Source organism: Perna viridis, chromosome 2 (assembly GCF_037379345.1).
Source record: "Perna viridis isolate PV_CMFRI_1.1 ecotype Kerala chromosome 2, ASM3737934v1, whole genome shotgun sequence".
NCBI lineage: Eukaryota > Metazoa > Mollusca > Bivalvia > Mytilida > Mytilidae > Perna > Perna viridis.
This window is the reverse complement of record NC_142446.1, coordinates 20,509,669-20,529,461: the sequence shown is the minus strand read 5'-3', so window position 1 is coordinate 20,529,461 and position 19,793 is coordinate 20,509,669. Positions and strand designations below refer to the sequence as shown.

The 19,793-nt window shown below is 33.8% G+C and overlaps 1 pseudogene; it reads right to left on the bottom strand.

Moving 5' to 3' along the window:
• Positions 1–15,936: 15,936 nt before the first annotated feature.
• LOC148623999 (uncharacterized) lies at positions 15,937–16,450 on the bottom strand (annotated as a pseudogene).
• Between the last annotated feature and the right edge of the window lie 3,343 nt (positions 16,451–19,793).

The following is a 19,793-nucleotide window of genomic DNA, read 5'->3' as shown; positions in this document are numbered from 1 at the left end:
ATATTGTCTATCACGACAATTCAATAAGGAAAACTAAGACACGTTTCTCGTTAATTTCCACTATTTATTTAGCTGAAGGGTCTTCAGAATTCCTTACGCAAATATAATCACCAAGATCATTGGTAGTTTGATAGTATTTGGAAATTGACCTATTTCAGGTTGACGTATAAGTAATGAAAGCTGCTTGCGATAATAGAATACAATTGAGTTTTGAAACAAACTAGATTGTTTGTTTGTAGAAAAAGATTGTTCATTTATTGACTTTTAGATATATCTTTGAAACATTCAGATCGATTGTCTCTTTTCTTTATGATTATACCGTATAAAGCTACATTTTCAGGGTTTTTTTTATTGTAAAACTTGAAAGGAATTTTCACAAAGTGCTACTTTCATGATAGATGGGGACCACAAAGAGTGTTTTGAACATTTTTAAACAAAACACTTTTGTACCAAAATGCAAAATTTCAGACGATTTGATGAAATTTGATAATTTTTTTTTATTGCTCATGGTAATAACCAGATTATTAATATTTTGGTATGGTGTATCTACAAAGAAGCTTAAATTGATCTGCCAACCTAGACGTACATGGCAGTGTTTTCTAAAAATGAACAGACGGAACTTGATGCATATAAAAGGATATGTCTTACTATAATTTTGTTGATGGAATTGTCTGTTTTATTTATTCGAATTTTGGGTTTTTACATTAAATTTCCTCCTCTTAAGATTTTTACCATTCTAATGAAGAATTGCAGTCCATTTTCTTTTAATTTTGTCTAAAAGATTAAACATTTCATTCTAACTTAATGAGAAGCTACACAACAAATGACTTTCAGCGCATTCAAACTATAGCAATCGTTTAATCTGTATTCTGAGTTGTAATCGTGCTTTGTGATTTAAATTACTATAAAAGCATATAAATCTTTACATTTTTCTTCAAACTTCAACGAAGTCAGAAAAAAAAACTGGTAAATCGATGATACACCCCAAAATTGTCTTGATTTTTTGATTACAAGGTTCATTATTACCTTTCGACAAAGACGGCCTCAATTGTACCACTAATTTCCCTATGACTATATACCGACCTGTGTATCTAAAAGAATTTCATGCATAGCATCCCCTAGATATGAAAAAAATGAGAAAAAAATCTTTAAGTTTATTTAAAATTGAATCAATAACTGACCTGATCTGTACAAGATCAATAACGGTAGAAAACTTGTTAGGCAACCACCACATTTTGTATGAAATTGACATCAGAAAGCTTCAATTCTTCCAAAAACTAACAACACTTCGAACAGAGAATGTCACCAAATTCTTGTATAACCTTTACAATTACCTGAGTAGTAAAAACATACTTCGTTTGGTTTTATTTCTGACTGCTTTGCCCTCTTACAGAAGTACGATCTTATGAACTACATTGAAAATTTCATCAGAGTCAAGACTTCTTTCTACGAAAAGGTTATGGAAACGAGTAGTGAAACAGCATATAATGATATATGCGAACAAGCAAAAGGCTGAAGCCATGGACAGTGATAATGACTTTTCACGTTTTAGGAATAAAGTGGTGAACAATAGCCAATTCATTGGTTGGCGTACTGCTAAATCCACATCAGAAATGAACAATGTATTTTTCCTTGCAAAAGCTGTAACCTGTGTACCTCAATCTGACACCAAAACTTGTATTAAATGTGTATCAAGCTACATTGATACTTTTGACGGGAAAGGAGTCATGACCATCGCCACTATACGTCACCTATGTTGCATGATGTCTCTATAGATGGTCTCCTTCCTTTCATACAAAAACCTCTTGGACTTCATCACATTAGAACCAAACTTTATTCCTCTCCAAACTATACCTCTCACTCTACTACACTAACTATACAAAACAAGTCTTGGCACCCCTTTTTCTGACCCTACCTCATCGTTATACAGATATGTTGCCAGCATTTTGGATATTGGTTTCCACAGACTTTAAACCAGTTTTAGTGAAAAGTCAAGATGAAGAAAAACGGTCATTTCTTCCACTACCGTTTGGCAACATAGGTATAGATGCAATTAATTTGGCTAACATCCTCCATTACAAAAACGTTACCAACAAATTCCCCCATATTTAAAAGACAAATTCATACCAATTATTTCATATTCCTATACTTCACCCATTGCATCTAAAATTTTCAATTATAAAAGGCTATTGCAGAACCTCGAGATTGAGGACTTCAAGGAAAAACACCTGACTGTTCTTGCAAAAACTCTCCATTCAAATATGGTCCTTCTGGTCACGTCGTTACGGGAGATTTAACCATCATCGAAAACGAATCTCTGCGTAATATCCTTTCTAAATGTTCCAAGTACCGTGAACACACCACGCTCCATATATTGGAATTATAACTTTAAGTTCTTATGGATGCCGTGGAGGACTATGCAAGATAATGGATAAAACGAGAACAAGAAGATGTTGATTCTCTGTGAGAGTGGTTAAAGGCCGTGAGATCTTCAATTTTGAAACGAATGAAAGTTTTAGTAGGTCAATGAGTGCCAAGGCTACATCAGTTTTCAAAGACCCCGATATAGCAAAAACATTGTCTACTAAACGTGACAAATATGTTGTCGTACCAGCAGACAAAGCCCAAAACAACATTGTTTTTGTCTGCAAAACGTTTAACATCCAATGTTTACTGTCAGAGGTAGACGTAGAAAATAAGAGCAGTGATAAGACCTATACTGCTACCACACTCTTCAAAGAAGAGATTGTGGAAAACCATAAATCTGTGCTATCCTCTTTTGGTCTCTCTACCAAGGACGATGATTGTGATTTACCGTCTATGTACTGGATTTCTAAACTCCACAAGAATCCATACAAACAACGTTTCATAGCTAGATCTGCCATGTACCACCAAACCTCTTTCAAAACATTTAACTTCTATACACACTCAGCTTCCGCTATATAGATGACGTATTATCTTTAAACAATCCTAATTTTGGGGATTTGATACATCGCATCTACCCCAAAAGACTTGAGATAAAGGATACTACAGACACTGTAAAGTCAGCTTCATATCTTGACCTACACTAAGAAATCGATGGTTAAGGAAAACTATTGACCAAACTTTACGACAAACGTGATGACTTTTCATTCAGAATTTTCAACTTTCATCAGTGGCAACATCCCTTCAGCACGTTATGTAAGAGCTTGCCGAGACTACGCAGCCTTTTTGTATCGCGCTAGAATTATAACAAATAGGCTTCTGGTGCAGGGTTATATTGCTACAAGAATGAAATCATCACTACAAAAGTTTTATGGCCGTCATCATGAACTCGTGGATCGTTACGGTGTATCCAACTGCGCCATGAAAACTGATTTGTTCAACGTTTCATAGTTTTCCTTTCCTCTTTCGTCAACCCCGGACTTGACTTTTTATGAGCAACTCGGCGGGTGTTTCTAGAAAAGCAGAGGACGCTTACCCTACCGGTGCACCTGGTCCATGCTCCCAGTCTGTAGTGGAGTCCGAGTTGCTCATTTGCTTTTGTTACTTTGTATGTATGATTTTAGTTACTTTGTATGTATGATTTTAGTTACTTTATGTTCTTTGTTGTGTATGTCTGTTTTCCATGTCTGGTCTTTGTCCCTGTATTACATTCTTTTGATTACCGCTATAACCTTGGTTCCCTTGATTACTTTTAGACATACGTGAATATGTGTTCGTTCTAGATTATGAATCAAATCAAATTATCAATCAAATATTGTTAATTTTTTAAGATAAAACAAAGTATGCTACCTTATAATTATAGATCATTTGAAATGATTTTATATGGTTCGCATTACAAAAAACTCAACTTTTCTTTACGGAAATAGATTTCTATAGGTAAGTTTTCTTTTCAAAATCTGCATAGAACTCATACGACTCAAATCAAGAATATTATTCTTGTAAATCTTTATAAAGCATTTATGATAAACGACAATATCGAATGCTGCATAAACAGATGTCAACTGTTAGATGATTTGACTGTGTCATGTTGATATTTCTATCATGTATATTATCTGCTAACGCAATGTATACAATGATGGTAAAAATTGCAGTAAATGCTTATCAGTGAAGAACAGAGTATTTTCAAATTTTATAATATTCAATAAAAATTTGACATCAAGTTTAATTTCCAAATGGGGATATTTTTATATAAAGAAGAATAATAGTGTATTTATTTTGATCGACGTTTTTGTCTTGTTCAGAAGGGACGAACCATAGCACTACAGCTACCACATAGAACTAGTTTACAATATTCGAAAGACATATACCATTAACGCTACATTAACGTGTTAACATTTTATCTTCTGATTATTCAGACTCCATTAATTTTGTCTTTAGAATTGAATAGGTAGAGCTTTTAGAGAGTAAAAATGTCTTCCGTGGAACATTAATCTGCTGAAGAAGTTTAGATCATGGTCGTTCTACATCACCCCTGGACTTGTGTCATGCGTAAATAATGAAAACATCTAAATGTGGTTTATTGCAGAATTCCTTTTATTGTGTAAGGCCAGCCAAAAAAACAAACAAAAACAAACAAAAACAAACAAACAAACAAGCTATAGAATGACATTTAATCAGCGCTACTGACCGTGGCGCTATGGTAAGAGTTTTTAAGTAGCAGTCTTTCTAAAAATCAGATAGAAGGTGATTCATGCATGTCAAAAACCCACTGAATTAATTTTTATTTTTTGTTCAGAGACGGTTACTGATCACATAACCAGTCTTAGCTTTTTGTTGGTTGTTTATATTTATATAGATTGTACATGAAATTTATACTTGACAAGAGTTATCGTTCTTGATTTGGCTTGATTTGGTTGATTTTAGTGGGAGAGGAATGTATGATTTTCTTGAAATTGCAGATTTGAATACAGAAATGATTATCATTTTGTGAATGTATACCTTAAGTAGACTGAAAAGGCATCGTTTGTTTGGTGGATTTTTCCTAACCATGTCTGAATTTTATATGGACTGGTACTTAAATTACTCCAAGCGATAATAACGGTAGGCGTTATTTGGTTACATTGTAGTCATTTTTTCCTATTTTTTTTTAAATATGAAATTATTTTCGACCACTTGACATAAATATTTTTTGCAATAAAACGCAAGCAATATTTACAAAACCCGTAGGCCAGAACCAAGTGCTTCCTTAGCAAATAACATCCAGGGTCAATTTTCATGCACACTAAATATTGAGAACTTATTGAGACATATTCTGTTTCTGACAAGAGAGATTATTCACTGATGGATTTTCATTATTTCGGTTAATTTAGTTTCTGTACTCTTACTTGTACCTCATTATTTTCATCTTGAACTTGACGTTTCTCCCCCATTAAGTTCAGGACTTATTTTGAAGGCATCTTTTTTTTATTTGCTGCGTCGGCAACTTTTATTTATTAGTATTTGAATTTTATTTGGTTCTTTTTTACCTTTTACAGTTGGCTATTTCATAACGAGAATGAATATGATCAATATGCCAAAGAGACAACAACCTCGCCGGGATGAAAAATGGCAGCTCAAGGCCACCCATGTGTCTTCAATGAACGACAAGAAAACCCTCACAACATAGGGTAGGCTGCAGCTGGCCTCAAAACAACATTATACACAGGTACAGCGAAATAGTTGTCCATTTATACTCCAACAATTGTAACTTGTGATTGTAATTTAGTACTGTACGTTTATATTGTAATATACCAGAAATAATAAACCGTAATAGAAACGGGGTGTTTAGTGCGCTATAAAACCATCAAAATCGGAAACGACTGTAGTAAGTCAGGACCATTGCGATGGTTTTCAACTTTCCTGGTTTTACCTTGATAACGGACTTTCCCGTTTGACTATTCCTTTTGACTATTGTCTAGAATTTATCAGTTCGGTAATTTTGTTATTACCCTTCATACATAAACCAGTATATAAAGAACTATATTGGATTAATTAATTCACTTAAATTCGCATAAAAATTCAAATTAGTTTGTGTTAAATTTATGTTATGATAATTGTAATTTTGTTTTTGTTTTTTTTTAATTATCCATTTCCATATTCGAATGGAAAGGAAAGGATTTTGTTTCAAAATTTCTCCTGTTAATGAATCAAAGTGAAGACCACGCCAAACAGATATATTTATTAAAGAACTAGCAGAATAGTTTAGTCTATATTTGCCATGTTAAGTTCTTGTATCAGTTATAAATACCTTTTACGTGTCTTCATTCCTGAATGATCTACTAAACACAAACTTATCTCTACGTGAAACCAGTTCATATTAATATTAATTTAAGGACAAGGTTTGGATAATCGAATGACTTTATAAAATAGGTAGCAATTACACAATTAAAAAAATTCCCGAAGGACTCGCTTTAGTCTGAAATTCAAACCCATGCAATGAAAGTAAATAGTTTGCCTTTTTCAAATCCATCGTGGGAATATTTCATATTTCAATAAATTGAACCATTTGCGCAGTTTGTATAGTCTGTGAAATGCTTTGAAAACGATTTCTACTAATTGCAAGGACCGAATGAAAATCAATATTATATTATGGATGCCATACGTAGTTTATTAAATATTCACCAATAATCTTGTGTTATACCAATCGAGCACATTGTTCCGCGGACGGACAACTAAATTAAGTCACTCGTTCAAATACTTCGTATTTAATAAAGGAATTATGATACTCGGGAGTACTTGTTTAAAACTATGGTTAATCAGAAAGATACTACATATAAATATTGGATTCAGTAAAAGTAGAAGTATTAGTCGGCGCTAAATGTATGACATAATTTAATTATATTTATTATGCATTGATATTTATATAACTAACAAATTCATTACATATCGTATTCTTTCATTATTAACATTTATAACATTTATTTAAGAATAAAATGTTACAACGGACGATGCAGATAAGGGCAATATACCTATAGTCATTACTTGTAATTCGTGTAGTTGTATCAAATATGTGAACGAAAAATTTCGTGTTTTAATACCGATTCTTATGTGCTACTGTAAGCATACATCAGGAAGTCAGAATTTCTCCATTGACCATCATTTTTTTTTCAAAACATATTTTGAGAAGGCAACTGCTCTTGTACTTGCCGCCAAGGGACCAACCTTTAACATGTTGTCTACTTAATAGATTCAGATTTAGATTCAATATTTTATTAAAGTCTCAGCACATACAAACATACATATCTAAAATCTACAAATAACATGTAAAACATTAGCATTGTATGCATCAATCTAAAAAGATTTATGAGAGACTGTTGAAAGACATAAGTATATTCTATATACAAAATTTATACATTACAATTATAAAATACAGAGAGTATTTCTTAAAAATCAACATGTAAACCATTAACATGTTGTTTGTTTTTAAATTAGTGAAAAACTATTTCTCCCTGATAAAATATTTTGCAGATTTTGGCAGCTATATTACTCATATTTTAATTATTATTTAACAATACAAATTTTCATTTTCTGATAACAGATTAAATTGTTCATGTAAATGTGTTGCATCATTTGGCATGAGTTGCCTAAGATCTGCATATACAGGGCATTATATAACAACATGTAACTCATCTTCAATATCGGTACTGCAAATGAAACAAGTTCTTTAAAAAAATTCTAATATTTCATATCTACCAGTTTCTGTTCTATGGGGGCAACTCTACATCTAAAACGGGAAAAAGCACTTCTATGTTTGATACAAGAAATGTTTCTATTTTTTAAATATGTCTCGGTACAAAATTTTTGCTTAAACAATTTATACGTTCTTAATGTATTACCATCAGCATATGTGCTAACTCTTAAACACTAGTCGCTCTTAAATTTAAAAACATATCTTCCTTGAGTTATTTAATAATGTTTGTATGCATTATATTTATTTCAAAATTACAATATTACTCATAGTTATACTGTTATAACATTTCCATTACTTCATAGCCCCAGTTTTTTTTTCAACTTGGGTATTACTATTTCGTAAAGACCTTTTAAAAACATTAAAATTCATTATATCTGGGTCCATAGAATATCTTGCCCAATGTCTAAAAATCCACATCCTTTACTTAACATATGGGGGTTTCCCAGTCATATCCCCATCTATGACATCATTGGAAGTGTATTTACCAACTCCAAACCATGGACCTTGTTTTGACAGTATAAATACATGATGAATCCCTAGTTCCCCAAATACTAGCATCATAGCTGATTACTGACAAAACCATTGTATCATATAATTTTGAGACAAGATTGTGATGGAAACCTCCATAAGCTTTGTTTTTTACAACCAACAAACCTAAAGCTCTACTAGCTGATTTGGGTACTGCTTTTGCCATTAACTGATAATCTAAAACTTCTGTCACTAACAATGCTAAGTACGGATAACTACTAACACATTCCATTACACTACCATCAATTGATAAATTAAAATTAGTTTGTGGAACAGACGGATTTCTAAAAGGCACAATTTTCTTTTATATTAAGACTGAACTCGGTATCAATACGCCATACTTGGAGTTCATCTAACATCTTTTTTAAATCTACCCCATTTTCTGCCATTAAAATAACATCTTCAGCATATAAAAAAAAATCCTATCATCATTTTTATCAATACCAACATTCAAAGCATTAACCTTTCTATCAAACTATTAAGGTAGATATTTAACATAAAAGATGATAATACACACCCTTGTTTTAAACCAGTATTCACATTAAACTATTCAGTCATATTTCCATTTAACCACACAATACATTGTACATCAGAGTAAAGAGCTTTAAGAACATAAACAAATTTTGAACTAATACCCATATTTATAAGGTTTTTTTTCACAAAAAATATTCTATTTTTTGAATCATAAGCTTTCTTAAAATCTATAAAAGCTACATTTTTCCCTAGTTTTAATAATAGATGTTATAGTATCAATATTATTAACTACGTCCTGTCTTAAAACCATCTAACTGGTTCTGTAAACATGTCCTTATATAACCCCTCTTCGGCAATATAACACTGGAAGCCTTTACCTTTATAATCATAAATATATTTAGTAAATATGATTAGTTACATATAAATACACTGCATCAATATTTTGGTACGGCGTAACAATAGTTTGTCGTAATGATCGGATTATTAAATAATGCAGAAAAAAAAACCCTAAGAATGATGATAATAGCCAATGCGGAGGAGTTGAGATTGTCATCAATATCAGGTGCTCCGACCATACCATAATTAGCGAAGGTAGGTAATACCATCTTTACTTTTCACTAATTGTGGTCAATATTATACACCTAATTGCATATATCTCATGTCCATAATTATAGAAAATCTTACGTTGAAAGTAAGAAATATTGATGTCAGGTTTTTTGTCCGGGTTTCGCTTTTATGGATTCACCCATTTAACTTGTAAAAGGTTTTGTAGACCTCAAGGATATGATAAACTGTTGCCGTCCATATGAAACCACTAAAATCGTTCCCTGGGCAATTATTACTTTGACTTCATGATCTCTATTGTCATTTTTGTTTTTTTAAAGTGCAATGTATAACAATTTGTAACAAAAAGTATATAGTGATTTCCCAGTCGTCTATATACCGCATATTTTGCTTTCATACAAATGAAATTAGTATTAAATTCATCATTTATCACTTTGCTCCCCGCCCACGCCATGTTTTGTTAACAATGGGAGTTCCTCCGATGGAATCTCTGTCCCCGTCACATGTACTTTTTGGATCCAAATCAATCTTCAGAGATCGGAAATTGAATTTTGTTGAAGGGGTATATTCACTTAAAACAGTTTTCAGCGTCTTATTTTGTGAAAATGTTTAATTTAGCTCACCCACTCACATTATTTACGTTAAAACTAACGAAATAAAATGATTACAAACTTTTACGTCAATAACATGTCACTAGACATAGCTCTCTGGAAAGTTTGGTATGTTTTTTTGTTTTTTGTTTTATTTGTTTTGTTTTTGTTTGTTGTTGTTTTTTTGTTTTGTTTTGTTTTGTTTTTGTTTTAGTCTGAAAAACATTGGCTTAGTGTGTTATATACTTAAAACTTCAGATTTTGCCAAAAAGTTGTTGTTACGATAGGCTTTCTCAGTAGTAATATTTCAGTGATGAATAATGTAACCATGCAATATTTGCTCCATATAAATATGTAACAAATCAAATGTGTTTTAACTAGTTTGGCCAACTTAAGGCAATATAAATATAAATAACACACCATTGCTAAACAAACCCCATTTTAAGTGTATATGAAAAAGGAAAGATTATTGTTTAAGCTGTTCGTACTTTAATGCAAGAGTTTATGTTAGTTGGCCAGAAAGGTTGTCAGGCTATGTACAAATCATACTCCTGTCTCACAATTTCTTACTATGACACAGGAGTATGATTTACTTATAATGTTATATATTTTTTTAGAGTTTCCGTGATTTATTTCGATTCTAATAGGACTAGTTTCCTCATATTTTGATAGACACAGCCTGTGTGTTGCACGAAGTGTTTTTCATGTGTTTATCACTTTTTATTATGGCTGCGGTCTATAGAGCCATATGAAGCACGTCATATTAGAATGTATCTAACACATCACGTTGTACACTATTAGTGAGGTTCACCATTTCAGAGTATGATATAAAGTATTCGTCATTCATTGTTTTCCCTTTATTCATTTGTTTCTACATTCATTATTGGAAAAGAAATTGCATTTAGAGAAGAATAATATAGATTTGTTGTTTTTTTTTGTAGTAATTATTTCTATGACATTTAGATGTACATAACAATTGCGTACTAGGTAATCTGTTCCTAGTTTATGAATGTTTGCTTTGCTATTCTTCCTTCAATTTCTGTGTAGTTTCGTTTTACTATTGTGTGAATTTTCTGTCTCCGTTTATTTGTCTTGCATATTATTTTCTCATTTCAACTTCAAGTTTTAAACGTAGTTCAAAATGTATTTACACTTCATTTTTGTTTACACCTTAATGAATAATTTGTTTCGATAGAAGGACTACTGATAACATACGGTAAGTAGCGTAATGTGTTTCGAGAGTTTGTCGTCTCGTGGAATTGCTCTTACAGAGTTAAATGTCGTAAAGGAAAGAACAGGGAAACAGATATTTATATTCAGTAATTTCATATATAGCAAAGGTAGTAATGAATCTTTGAATCGCAGCTAATGATGTTATAATTACATCAGATTGAGTTACCAGACGTTTCAATTTGTCCAGCGCATCACCTTCTGTCAGAATCTCTTTTAAATAATTACGTGTTATTTACCACTATAATTATCTAGAGGAAATCGAACTGTAAATAGAATACAAATCAGTCCTACTCTGTGAAGTGTAATTAGTAGTTTTCCTTTGTTTTGGGAGGTATTTTAAGCATATAATGATCAGTATTCCATTGAGCTATTTTTGTTTCAATTTTGTCAAAAGAAAAAAATAAGCTTTGGTTTTGTACGTACGTATGGCCGTGATACCAATTGTTGATAATAATAATAACAATAAGAAGAAAACAACATGCCCAGCATTAAATTCGCTCGTGACTTCTGTCAATAAATATATGATATATGATATAAATCCTGTTTATTATTTGTTTTTACGATAAGAAATATCCTTTAAGTATGCAGTGTTTATGCAGTTCAAAAGAAATTTTATAACTTCTTTATTATCTTTTAGTTCATAATATATGTAAATGATTCCAAGTTGATAATTTTATTTCAAACAGATTAAAAGTACTGTCTCCTAAACCCTGATGAGGCCCCGTGCAGGTCCGGGTGTCAAAAGAATAGGCATGCAGCAGCGCTAAGCTTGTCGTAAAAAGGCGACTAAGTAATACTCAGGAACCTAACCGGGGGCTAGGCGTTCTGCCCACATAGCAACTGGGATGTGTGCCCCAGGTGGTGGAATGGGGTACCCGTGGCGTGTTACATGCTGGTGTTGTCAGGCTATAATATGGAAAAACCTGACCGCAAACCATAGTGGTGCACCGTGTTGGGAAAGATGCCACGTTCCTTGCACGTTAAAGAACCCTGCTGTGGTATTCGATAGGAGTAGGAACCTTTGCGTTCCGCCACAGAAGGCTAAATTGCCCGACCCTACCCATCCTCCTTTTTCTAGTGGCAATCAATATTTGTCGACCCTACTATCCTTGTGTCCCATCCTTGTTTTTCATTTCATCATCCTTTCATATTCAATTTTTCATTCATTTCATGTTCATCGTCTGAATATAGGTAAAATATTGCAGCTCGGACGTTAAACCCCAATAATCAATCAATCAATCTGATGAGACACCAATATTTAATGTCAATTCGTCTATTAAATCAGAAACTTCTTAGTCCATAACAAACATCATCCAGAGTTTACCCAGATATTTCGACCACCATCACCGTAATCGTCGTTGCTGTTAATGGTTAAACTAGATAATCATTGCCATTTATCGTTTACCCAGATATTTCGATCGTCATCACCACCATCATTATTACCGTAAAGGGTTTACCTACGTTTACCAAGATATTTTGACCGACATCACCGCCATCATCTTTGCCATGAATGGTTTACTCAGATATTTCGACCACTGTATTTCCACCATCATCGTTGCTGTAAAAGGTTAACCTAGATATTTCAACCACCATCACCTCCATCGTCGTTGCCATGAATGGTTTAGGTATTTCAACCGTCATCACCGCTATCATCGTTGCCGTAAAGGGTTAGATATTTCGACCACTATCACCGCCATCGTCGTTTCTGTGAATGGTTTAACTAGATAATTGGACCTTCATCGCCGCTTTCATCGTTGCAGTAAAGGGTTTACCAAGATGTTTCGACCGTCATCACCGCCATCATCGTTGTCGTAAAGGGTTAACCCAGATATTTCGATCACCATCATCGGAATCGTTGGTGCCGTGAATGGTTTAACTAGATATTTCGACCCTTATCACCGCTATCATCGTTGCAGTAAAGGGTTTACCCAGATATATCGACCACCATCACCGCTTCCATGAATGGTTTAACTAGATATTTCGACCACTACACCGACATCATCGTTGCCGTAAAGGGTTAATAATATAATTCGGCCGTCATCACCGCCATTATCATGACCAAAAATGGTTTAACTATTCGCCTGGACATACCCCTTGATCTCAGTTTCCGCTAAATAGATGACGTTATAACTTAAATCAGTCATAGATTCGGAGATTTTACACATCGCACCTACCCCAACGAGTTTAAGACAAAGCACACTGCAGACACTAGGAATCAGCCTAATTTCTTAACGTACTCTTAAGAGTTCGTGGGAAAGGAAAACTCGTGGCCAAACAATACGACGAACACAATGACTTTTCGTTCCTCGTTAAAAGCTGCATTATTGTTGCAAGACAACTATTAGTTTACACTCACTTGCCATATGACGGGTGCCACTGGCGGATCAGAACACGCTTACCCTTCCGGAGCACCCGATATCACTCCCGGTTTTTTTAGGGAGTTCATATACTGCTTGTGCTTTAATTTTGTGAGGAACGTCCTGTTTTCTTTGCCTACAATCTTTATATGTAATATATAATATTCGGTTCGCTTTGTGTATGTACATCCCTTCAGATGTGACAACACACAGTTAGCACCTGCATATGAAGTTTTCATATCGTCATGCTGGAGCTTAACTATGTTGACTTATTGTTCTGCACTAGACCAGGATTATAATACGTTATAAGTTTTATGGTCGTTGTCATGAACACGTGGATTGTCATGGTATATCCGTCTGCAGCATGAGAACCGATTTGTTCACCGTGTCATAGTTTTCTTTTCCTCTTTCGTCTACCCTAAACGTGACATTTTATTAGTTATGTGGGTATCTCTAGAAAAGCAGAGGACGCTACCGGTGTTGCTCATTTGGCTTTGTTACTTTTTACCCGTTATTTGGTTTATTATATGTTGTTATTTGCGTATGTATATTTTCCTTGTCTAGACGTTATCTTTGTTTATGTTATTTTTTATTTCACTAATAATCGAACCTACATTTCCTTGATTTTCGCTTATTCACTATTTTGATAAGAAATAAAGGCACTACTATTGGTTTTAGAAACGAAAAAGAAGGAATTAAATTTCCTAAGCAGTTAATTGTATCAAATAAATGATTCCATTCAAAGTGAAAAGAAAATTTCAGTCTTTCATTAGGCATATTTATGCTGATTAGTCAATCAAATGAATTCTGCTACTTTTGTACAGTAAAGTTAATGATTTATTTAAAGGGACACCTGGTGTTCAGTTGCAAAAAAATATAAGCCCTTTTTTACATCAGAAACTTTACAATATTAGATTGATACGAGTATAATGCCATCTTTTAGAGTACTGCGTTAAAATAAGCAGGGAAACCATTGCATAGAGAGTTATAATCTGCTTAATTTGGATTATTTATAATAGACCATCATGTTATAACAAATTACAGTTTATCTTGTCGAGAACGCACGACTTCCACGCAAATATTTTTTGTGGAATTTTTTAACATTTTTCTTGAAAACTTCAACTATTTTCACTTCGGTAAGTACCTGAACGGATTGAAATAAGTAATTAAACAGTATCCAAGTATTTACCGCGGCTCTAATAAATTGAATATTTGAATTTGAAGTCAACTGCTGTCTATTGCTCCAGTTTGACAGTAAACCAGTCTGTCGGATGACAAATTTGTAGAAAGTTACTCCACTTTGCATAAAATCTTAAAGAGCGAAGCCAAAGTCGGGGATATGAAAAAGGAATATTATAGTTTAAGTTGTTCACGCTTGCAATTTATTCTCACACTACCAAAAGTCCATGGTACATCGAGAATTAACAAACAATTTATATATGAGTCAAGAAGAGTTTTGAAGAATTGTCCGACACTTAATTTTTTTGTTTTGTTTTGTTTTTTAAGTTGCATAATTTAAATAAATATGGCCAGGTTTTTTTTGTGGACATGAATTGTGGATACTTGAAATACTTTGATACATTAAGAAAATGTTTTTTTATCAAATTGATTGTGTAATGATATTCAATACCAGTTTTAACAATTACACAAGGTGCTGTGTCCATCTTTTGTTTTCTGTTGATAAATAACGATTAGTTATTTCCTATGTCTGGTCTTTGTACTTGGATTAAATTCTTTTAAATTTCCGCTAGAATCTTGGTTTTTGTGTTCTAACGTTATGACGCCTTGTCATTATGTTGTCAGTTCCTGCTGAACTTGCGATATATTGTTTATGAGTTCAAACTTATTCTATTGGAAAGACTTTCTGGTATTTGACCGACCACTCGGGGCTAATCTAAGAAGTCTGAATGCTGATTTGATGTTGCATTTTGCGGGCAGGACCCTAGGACCTAGGTTTTGTATCACATGAATGGCATCGTCTATGCAAGAATACTCTACTGAACAATAAGATCGGTCGATGAAATCGTTTACCGCATGGTTGGGAGGGTATGAAAGGTTGTGAATTAGCCTATGATCCGAACTCGACTTTTTTTGGGCCTAAGTGAAATTGGCGATATTCGTAATGTCGGAAAGGGGGAGTGAAGCGAATGGGCCAGCAATTCTATTGAATTCGATTTCTTTTTTAAATTTTTTCCCTGTAATAATGGCCAAATCTCCTTAAATATGGTAAGTTTCAATATCCATAGGAAGCCGGGGACCCGAGTAATTAAACTTGAATCCATGTTCTAATCCGTTAATTAGTTTTATAGCCTTTTTCGGGGTCAGGATAATTAACAAGTGCCCTTTTAACCAGGGAGACCCTGATTGGAGAACTACCCGAGGCATGTAATTGGCCATTTCCTGAAACAAATTCAGTTATTATTTACAAATAGTGCATATTAAACACAAACATATAATTAAAAACATTAAAAAAAAAATAAACCTTGTATGCACTGAATTTTTGTGACTTGCTTTTGTTCATTATGTTCACTCGTATCTATTTGAATCTACAGTTTATGTAAGCGTGAGGTCCATTGCATTTGCTACATTTGTGTGCCAATTTGCATGCTCTTCCGTATTCACATTTTTGACCTTTGTTGTAATTTTTTTCATGGTACGTTCCGCGATTGGCGATTGTTTAACTGGCCATCGATGCGTGAATGAAGTGCGTGATTAAATGAGTTTGAGTTTGAATATTTTGTCGACTGGTGTACAAAGTTTTGAGTAGATATAACATTTGGTGTACATACACATAGCATCCACAACTCCATATCGACCACACCCCATGAAGAAGACGGATTGCGTTCTTTTTGCAACCTAAATTACTCGTCATATTGAACCCACCCTATGCTAACACCCCTAGCTGCTGCGAGTCTCACTGTGTCCATGTATTTAAAGAACTTTGATCCTTTATTAGGCCATGTTTTCAGCATAATACTGGCATACGTCATGAATGCTGAAGACCAGACATGGATATTTTTAATGGGCTGAGATGACTTTTTAGTATACATAGGTTAAGATTACGTTTCAGTAAAAATAAATTCATCCTTTCTGATAGTTTTCGAGTCTTTCTCTATTTTTTTTACTTATTGAAAGAAGTGAATATGATGTATTTAGAAAGTTCGGAAAACACGTGAATGTATGTACCTGTATCTCCGCTGTTTCCCTGTAGCTGTTGACAAGAACCTAACCCACCTTGGGAAAAATATAACTCCGAATATAATATGGATTAAGCAATGCCTAAATCAGTGAGCACCGTGAGCTTTACCATATATGTACCGTCTGTGCGAGACTCGTAAAAGTAATAAAGGACATTACAAAGAGGGGGGTTGATCCGGATGAAAAATTTTTGCTTCGCAAGAGCAACATTTTTATTCATCTTTAAGCAGCAAGCAAAATCAATATTTCTATTTGAAAATATGTCTTGTTAATTAATGGGGGAGTTTTTTAAATAAATGAATAAGTAGAAATTTTTTCTCCCCAAAATATTCCAATCCCATACCCCTTTCCCCTCGCTCTCAAAATGCTCGATAACTTTATAGCACTTCGCAATAATTTACATTTTTTCATCCCTTAAGGGCTTCTCTAGCAATATCCATTTCAGTTTTGGTCGGACAGATCTATCTGTACAGATACCGGAAATATTACAGTTCTCCAGGGATGGTGGGAATATTTTACAAATATCATGGGACGTAAACAAAGTTCCGCTGTTGCCAAAAATCCTGTCCTGAATGGTGCCGGGAGTGTCGAGCTGTCACCACTGTTTTGTCCGGGTTTGGAGCGTTGCAGATTCTTCTGTGACTGTGAATTTCATGGAGCTGTCGTTTGCCGTCTACGGGCCTTCTGTTGTGGTTCTGCAGTTGAAGCGACCTTCAAGAGGGGGGGGGGATTCCTTTTTCTTTTCTGAGGTTTCATGATGTGGATGTTTCGCCAAACTTCAGATTGTCGACGATCTTTCGATGCGATTTGAATCAATGAACAGGTGTTTGCTATGGCGAAACGCTTTGTGACGTATAAATTTTGGGGTTTGGAATCAACCCTGAAGAGAAACGAACGTAACGTCAGCTTTCATTAAATTGATTTATCTGTTGATAAATAACGATTAGTTATTTTCTATGTCTGGTCTTTGTTCCTGGATTAAATTCTTTTAAATTTCCACTAGAATCTTGATTTCCTTAGTTACTCTTTAAATCTTGCCAATTAAACGGCCAATGAGTGCCTCAATCAATGACAAATACTATATTTAACCTCAGAAACATGTGAGTACAAGAGGACACAACACAAGCATACACCCTTACGTTACATACATGGCAATTGGTCATAAAAAAGTTTAGCGTATTGGTTCAGTCGTGTACATTTTAAAAGTAAATACATGTATTTTTATTTTCAAATAAAAAACGGCTAAGTTTCTTTTCATTATTGCATTACAGAATTACAGCATTCCATTTATTTCATATTCTCTAGATTGGCACATAACGAGCAAGAACATTTTTGATATCATGTTTATTACAATTAAAAAAAATTAAGATTTTAAGGTAGTGAAATCCTTTTTCCAAATTTTGAGAACCACAACTTAATTTGATCTTTAAAAAGCTGAATATATTGTGATAATATAGGGTTATTGCAGGAATGCCGGGAAAATTACCCCGAGTAGAATTAAATATTACGCGAGTTACGAGTGCAATACACATTCTACGAGAGGCATTATTCCCCAGTATTCATGCAATAACCCTTTAATTGTATTGGAATATAATTTAGTTTTGTTTTTATGTGAACTTTTGTCAACGGATAACGTTACAAATTTTAACTATATTTGCACTAGAGCAATATCGCGCAAAATACCAGTTAGGATGCAAGAAGTAAACATAAAGAGTCAGAGTGCGATGATGACTATTTCGTTGTAATTGCCAAAAACCAAACATCGAGGTACTATTTAGCAGGAATCGACGCTAAACCTTTGAAAGCTGGGATCTTAGCATAGCTAGAAAAGAGAGGTGTTCACACGACTTTCTTCAGGTTATTTTCCACAAAGCGTGGCTTAGTAGGATATCAGCTAAACTGAACAGAAGGTTTCTGGCCGAAAGGTGTGTTCTACAGAGAACGGTTGAGCAATCGCAGATGGTACGAAAAGAACCACAATGACCAGAATTATGACAACAATAAATGTTATGAACATGATTAAGCATATCGTATAAACATGAGTAAGAATTTTTTTATGAACATAGTTATTTTACTTTTAAGTATAATTTCAACTAACTTAGCATTAGTCTCATGGAATTTGAGAGGTATTATATCATCAACAGTAAGTTTAAGCAATTTACTAGGCATGAAAAACTGTGGCGTGTGTTCGTCACTTCGGAACATAAATTAAACCATATTCTTTACATTATTTAACTAGTATTGAACCTGGGTATAATAGTATTAGTAAAGCTGAGGGTTTACCGCATACTAATAGTGCGTTCCATGGTAAAGGTGGTGTAGCTATTCTATACAAGCGTTCTCTTCAGTTTTCTACTAATGAAATGTGTATTATAGATCCACGAAGAGAAGTAGGTATAAAGTTGAAAGGTCAAACATTTGGTTCTGTCTTTATATTCGGTGTTTACTTAACATCACACAAAGACAGAGATGAATATAAAGACGAATTGAATATTTTAGATACTTCATATTTCTACTACAATAATTACGGGACTGTGCTTATAGCTGGTAATATGAATGCTAGCTGTTTAGTGGGAGATAATGCTCATTCGAACAGGTGTTTTTGTGACATGTATAAAGCAAGTGACAATGCACATTTCGATAAAACCAACAAAGACCATGTAGACGCTATGTATAGTGAAATTATAAATTCTAATTCTGATGTGGATATAAATCTTCCAGGTGGACAAATTACCAGAGAAGAGGTAAATGATATTTTTAAGGGTTAGAGCGCCGTTAAGCGAGCAGCCATGATAAGATACAGTACGAACACTTACTGTTCGGAGGCAGAACTGTACATTCCTATAGGCTGGAAACTTGGACTTAAAGTTCCCTTATACAAAGGGAATGGTAAGCCAAAAACTGAGCCGAATAGCTACCGACCGGTTAGTCTTCTTCCTTGTATGTTAAGTTTTTGGAACATATAAATACGTCAAGGTCAACAAACCATTTCTTAGACTCTAAAGTTTTTCTCAAACAAACAACAGCAAGTTTTTCAAAGATACCTATGTTGTATTAAAGCATCGTTTAACCTTCATGAAACGATTTATCATAATATAGTGCGTTTAAGTAATGTATTTACAGCTTTTTAACATTGCCGCAATGCTTTTGATACTGTTTGAAGAAAAAGGTTTATTATTAAATTACATGAATTAA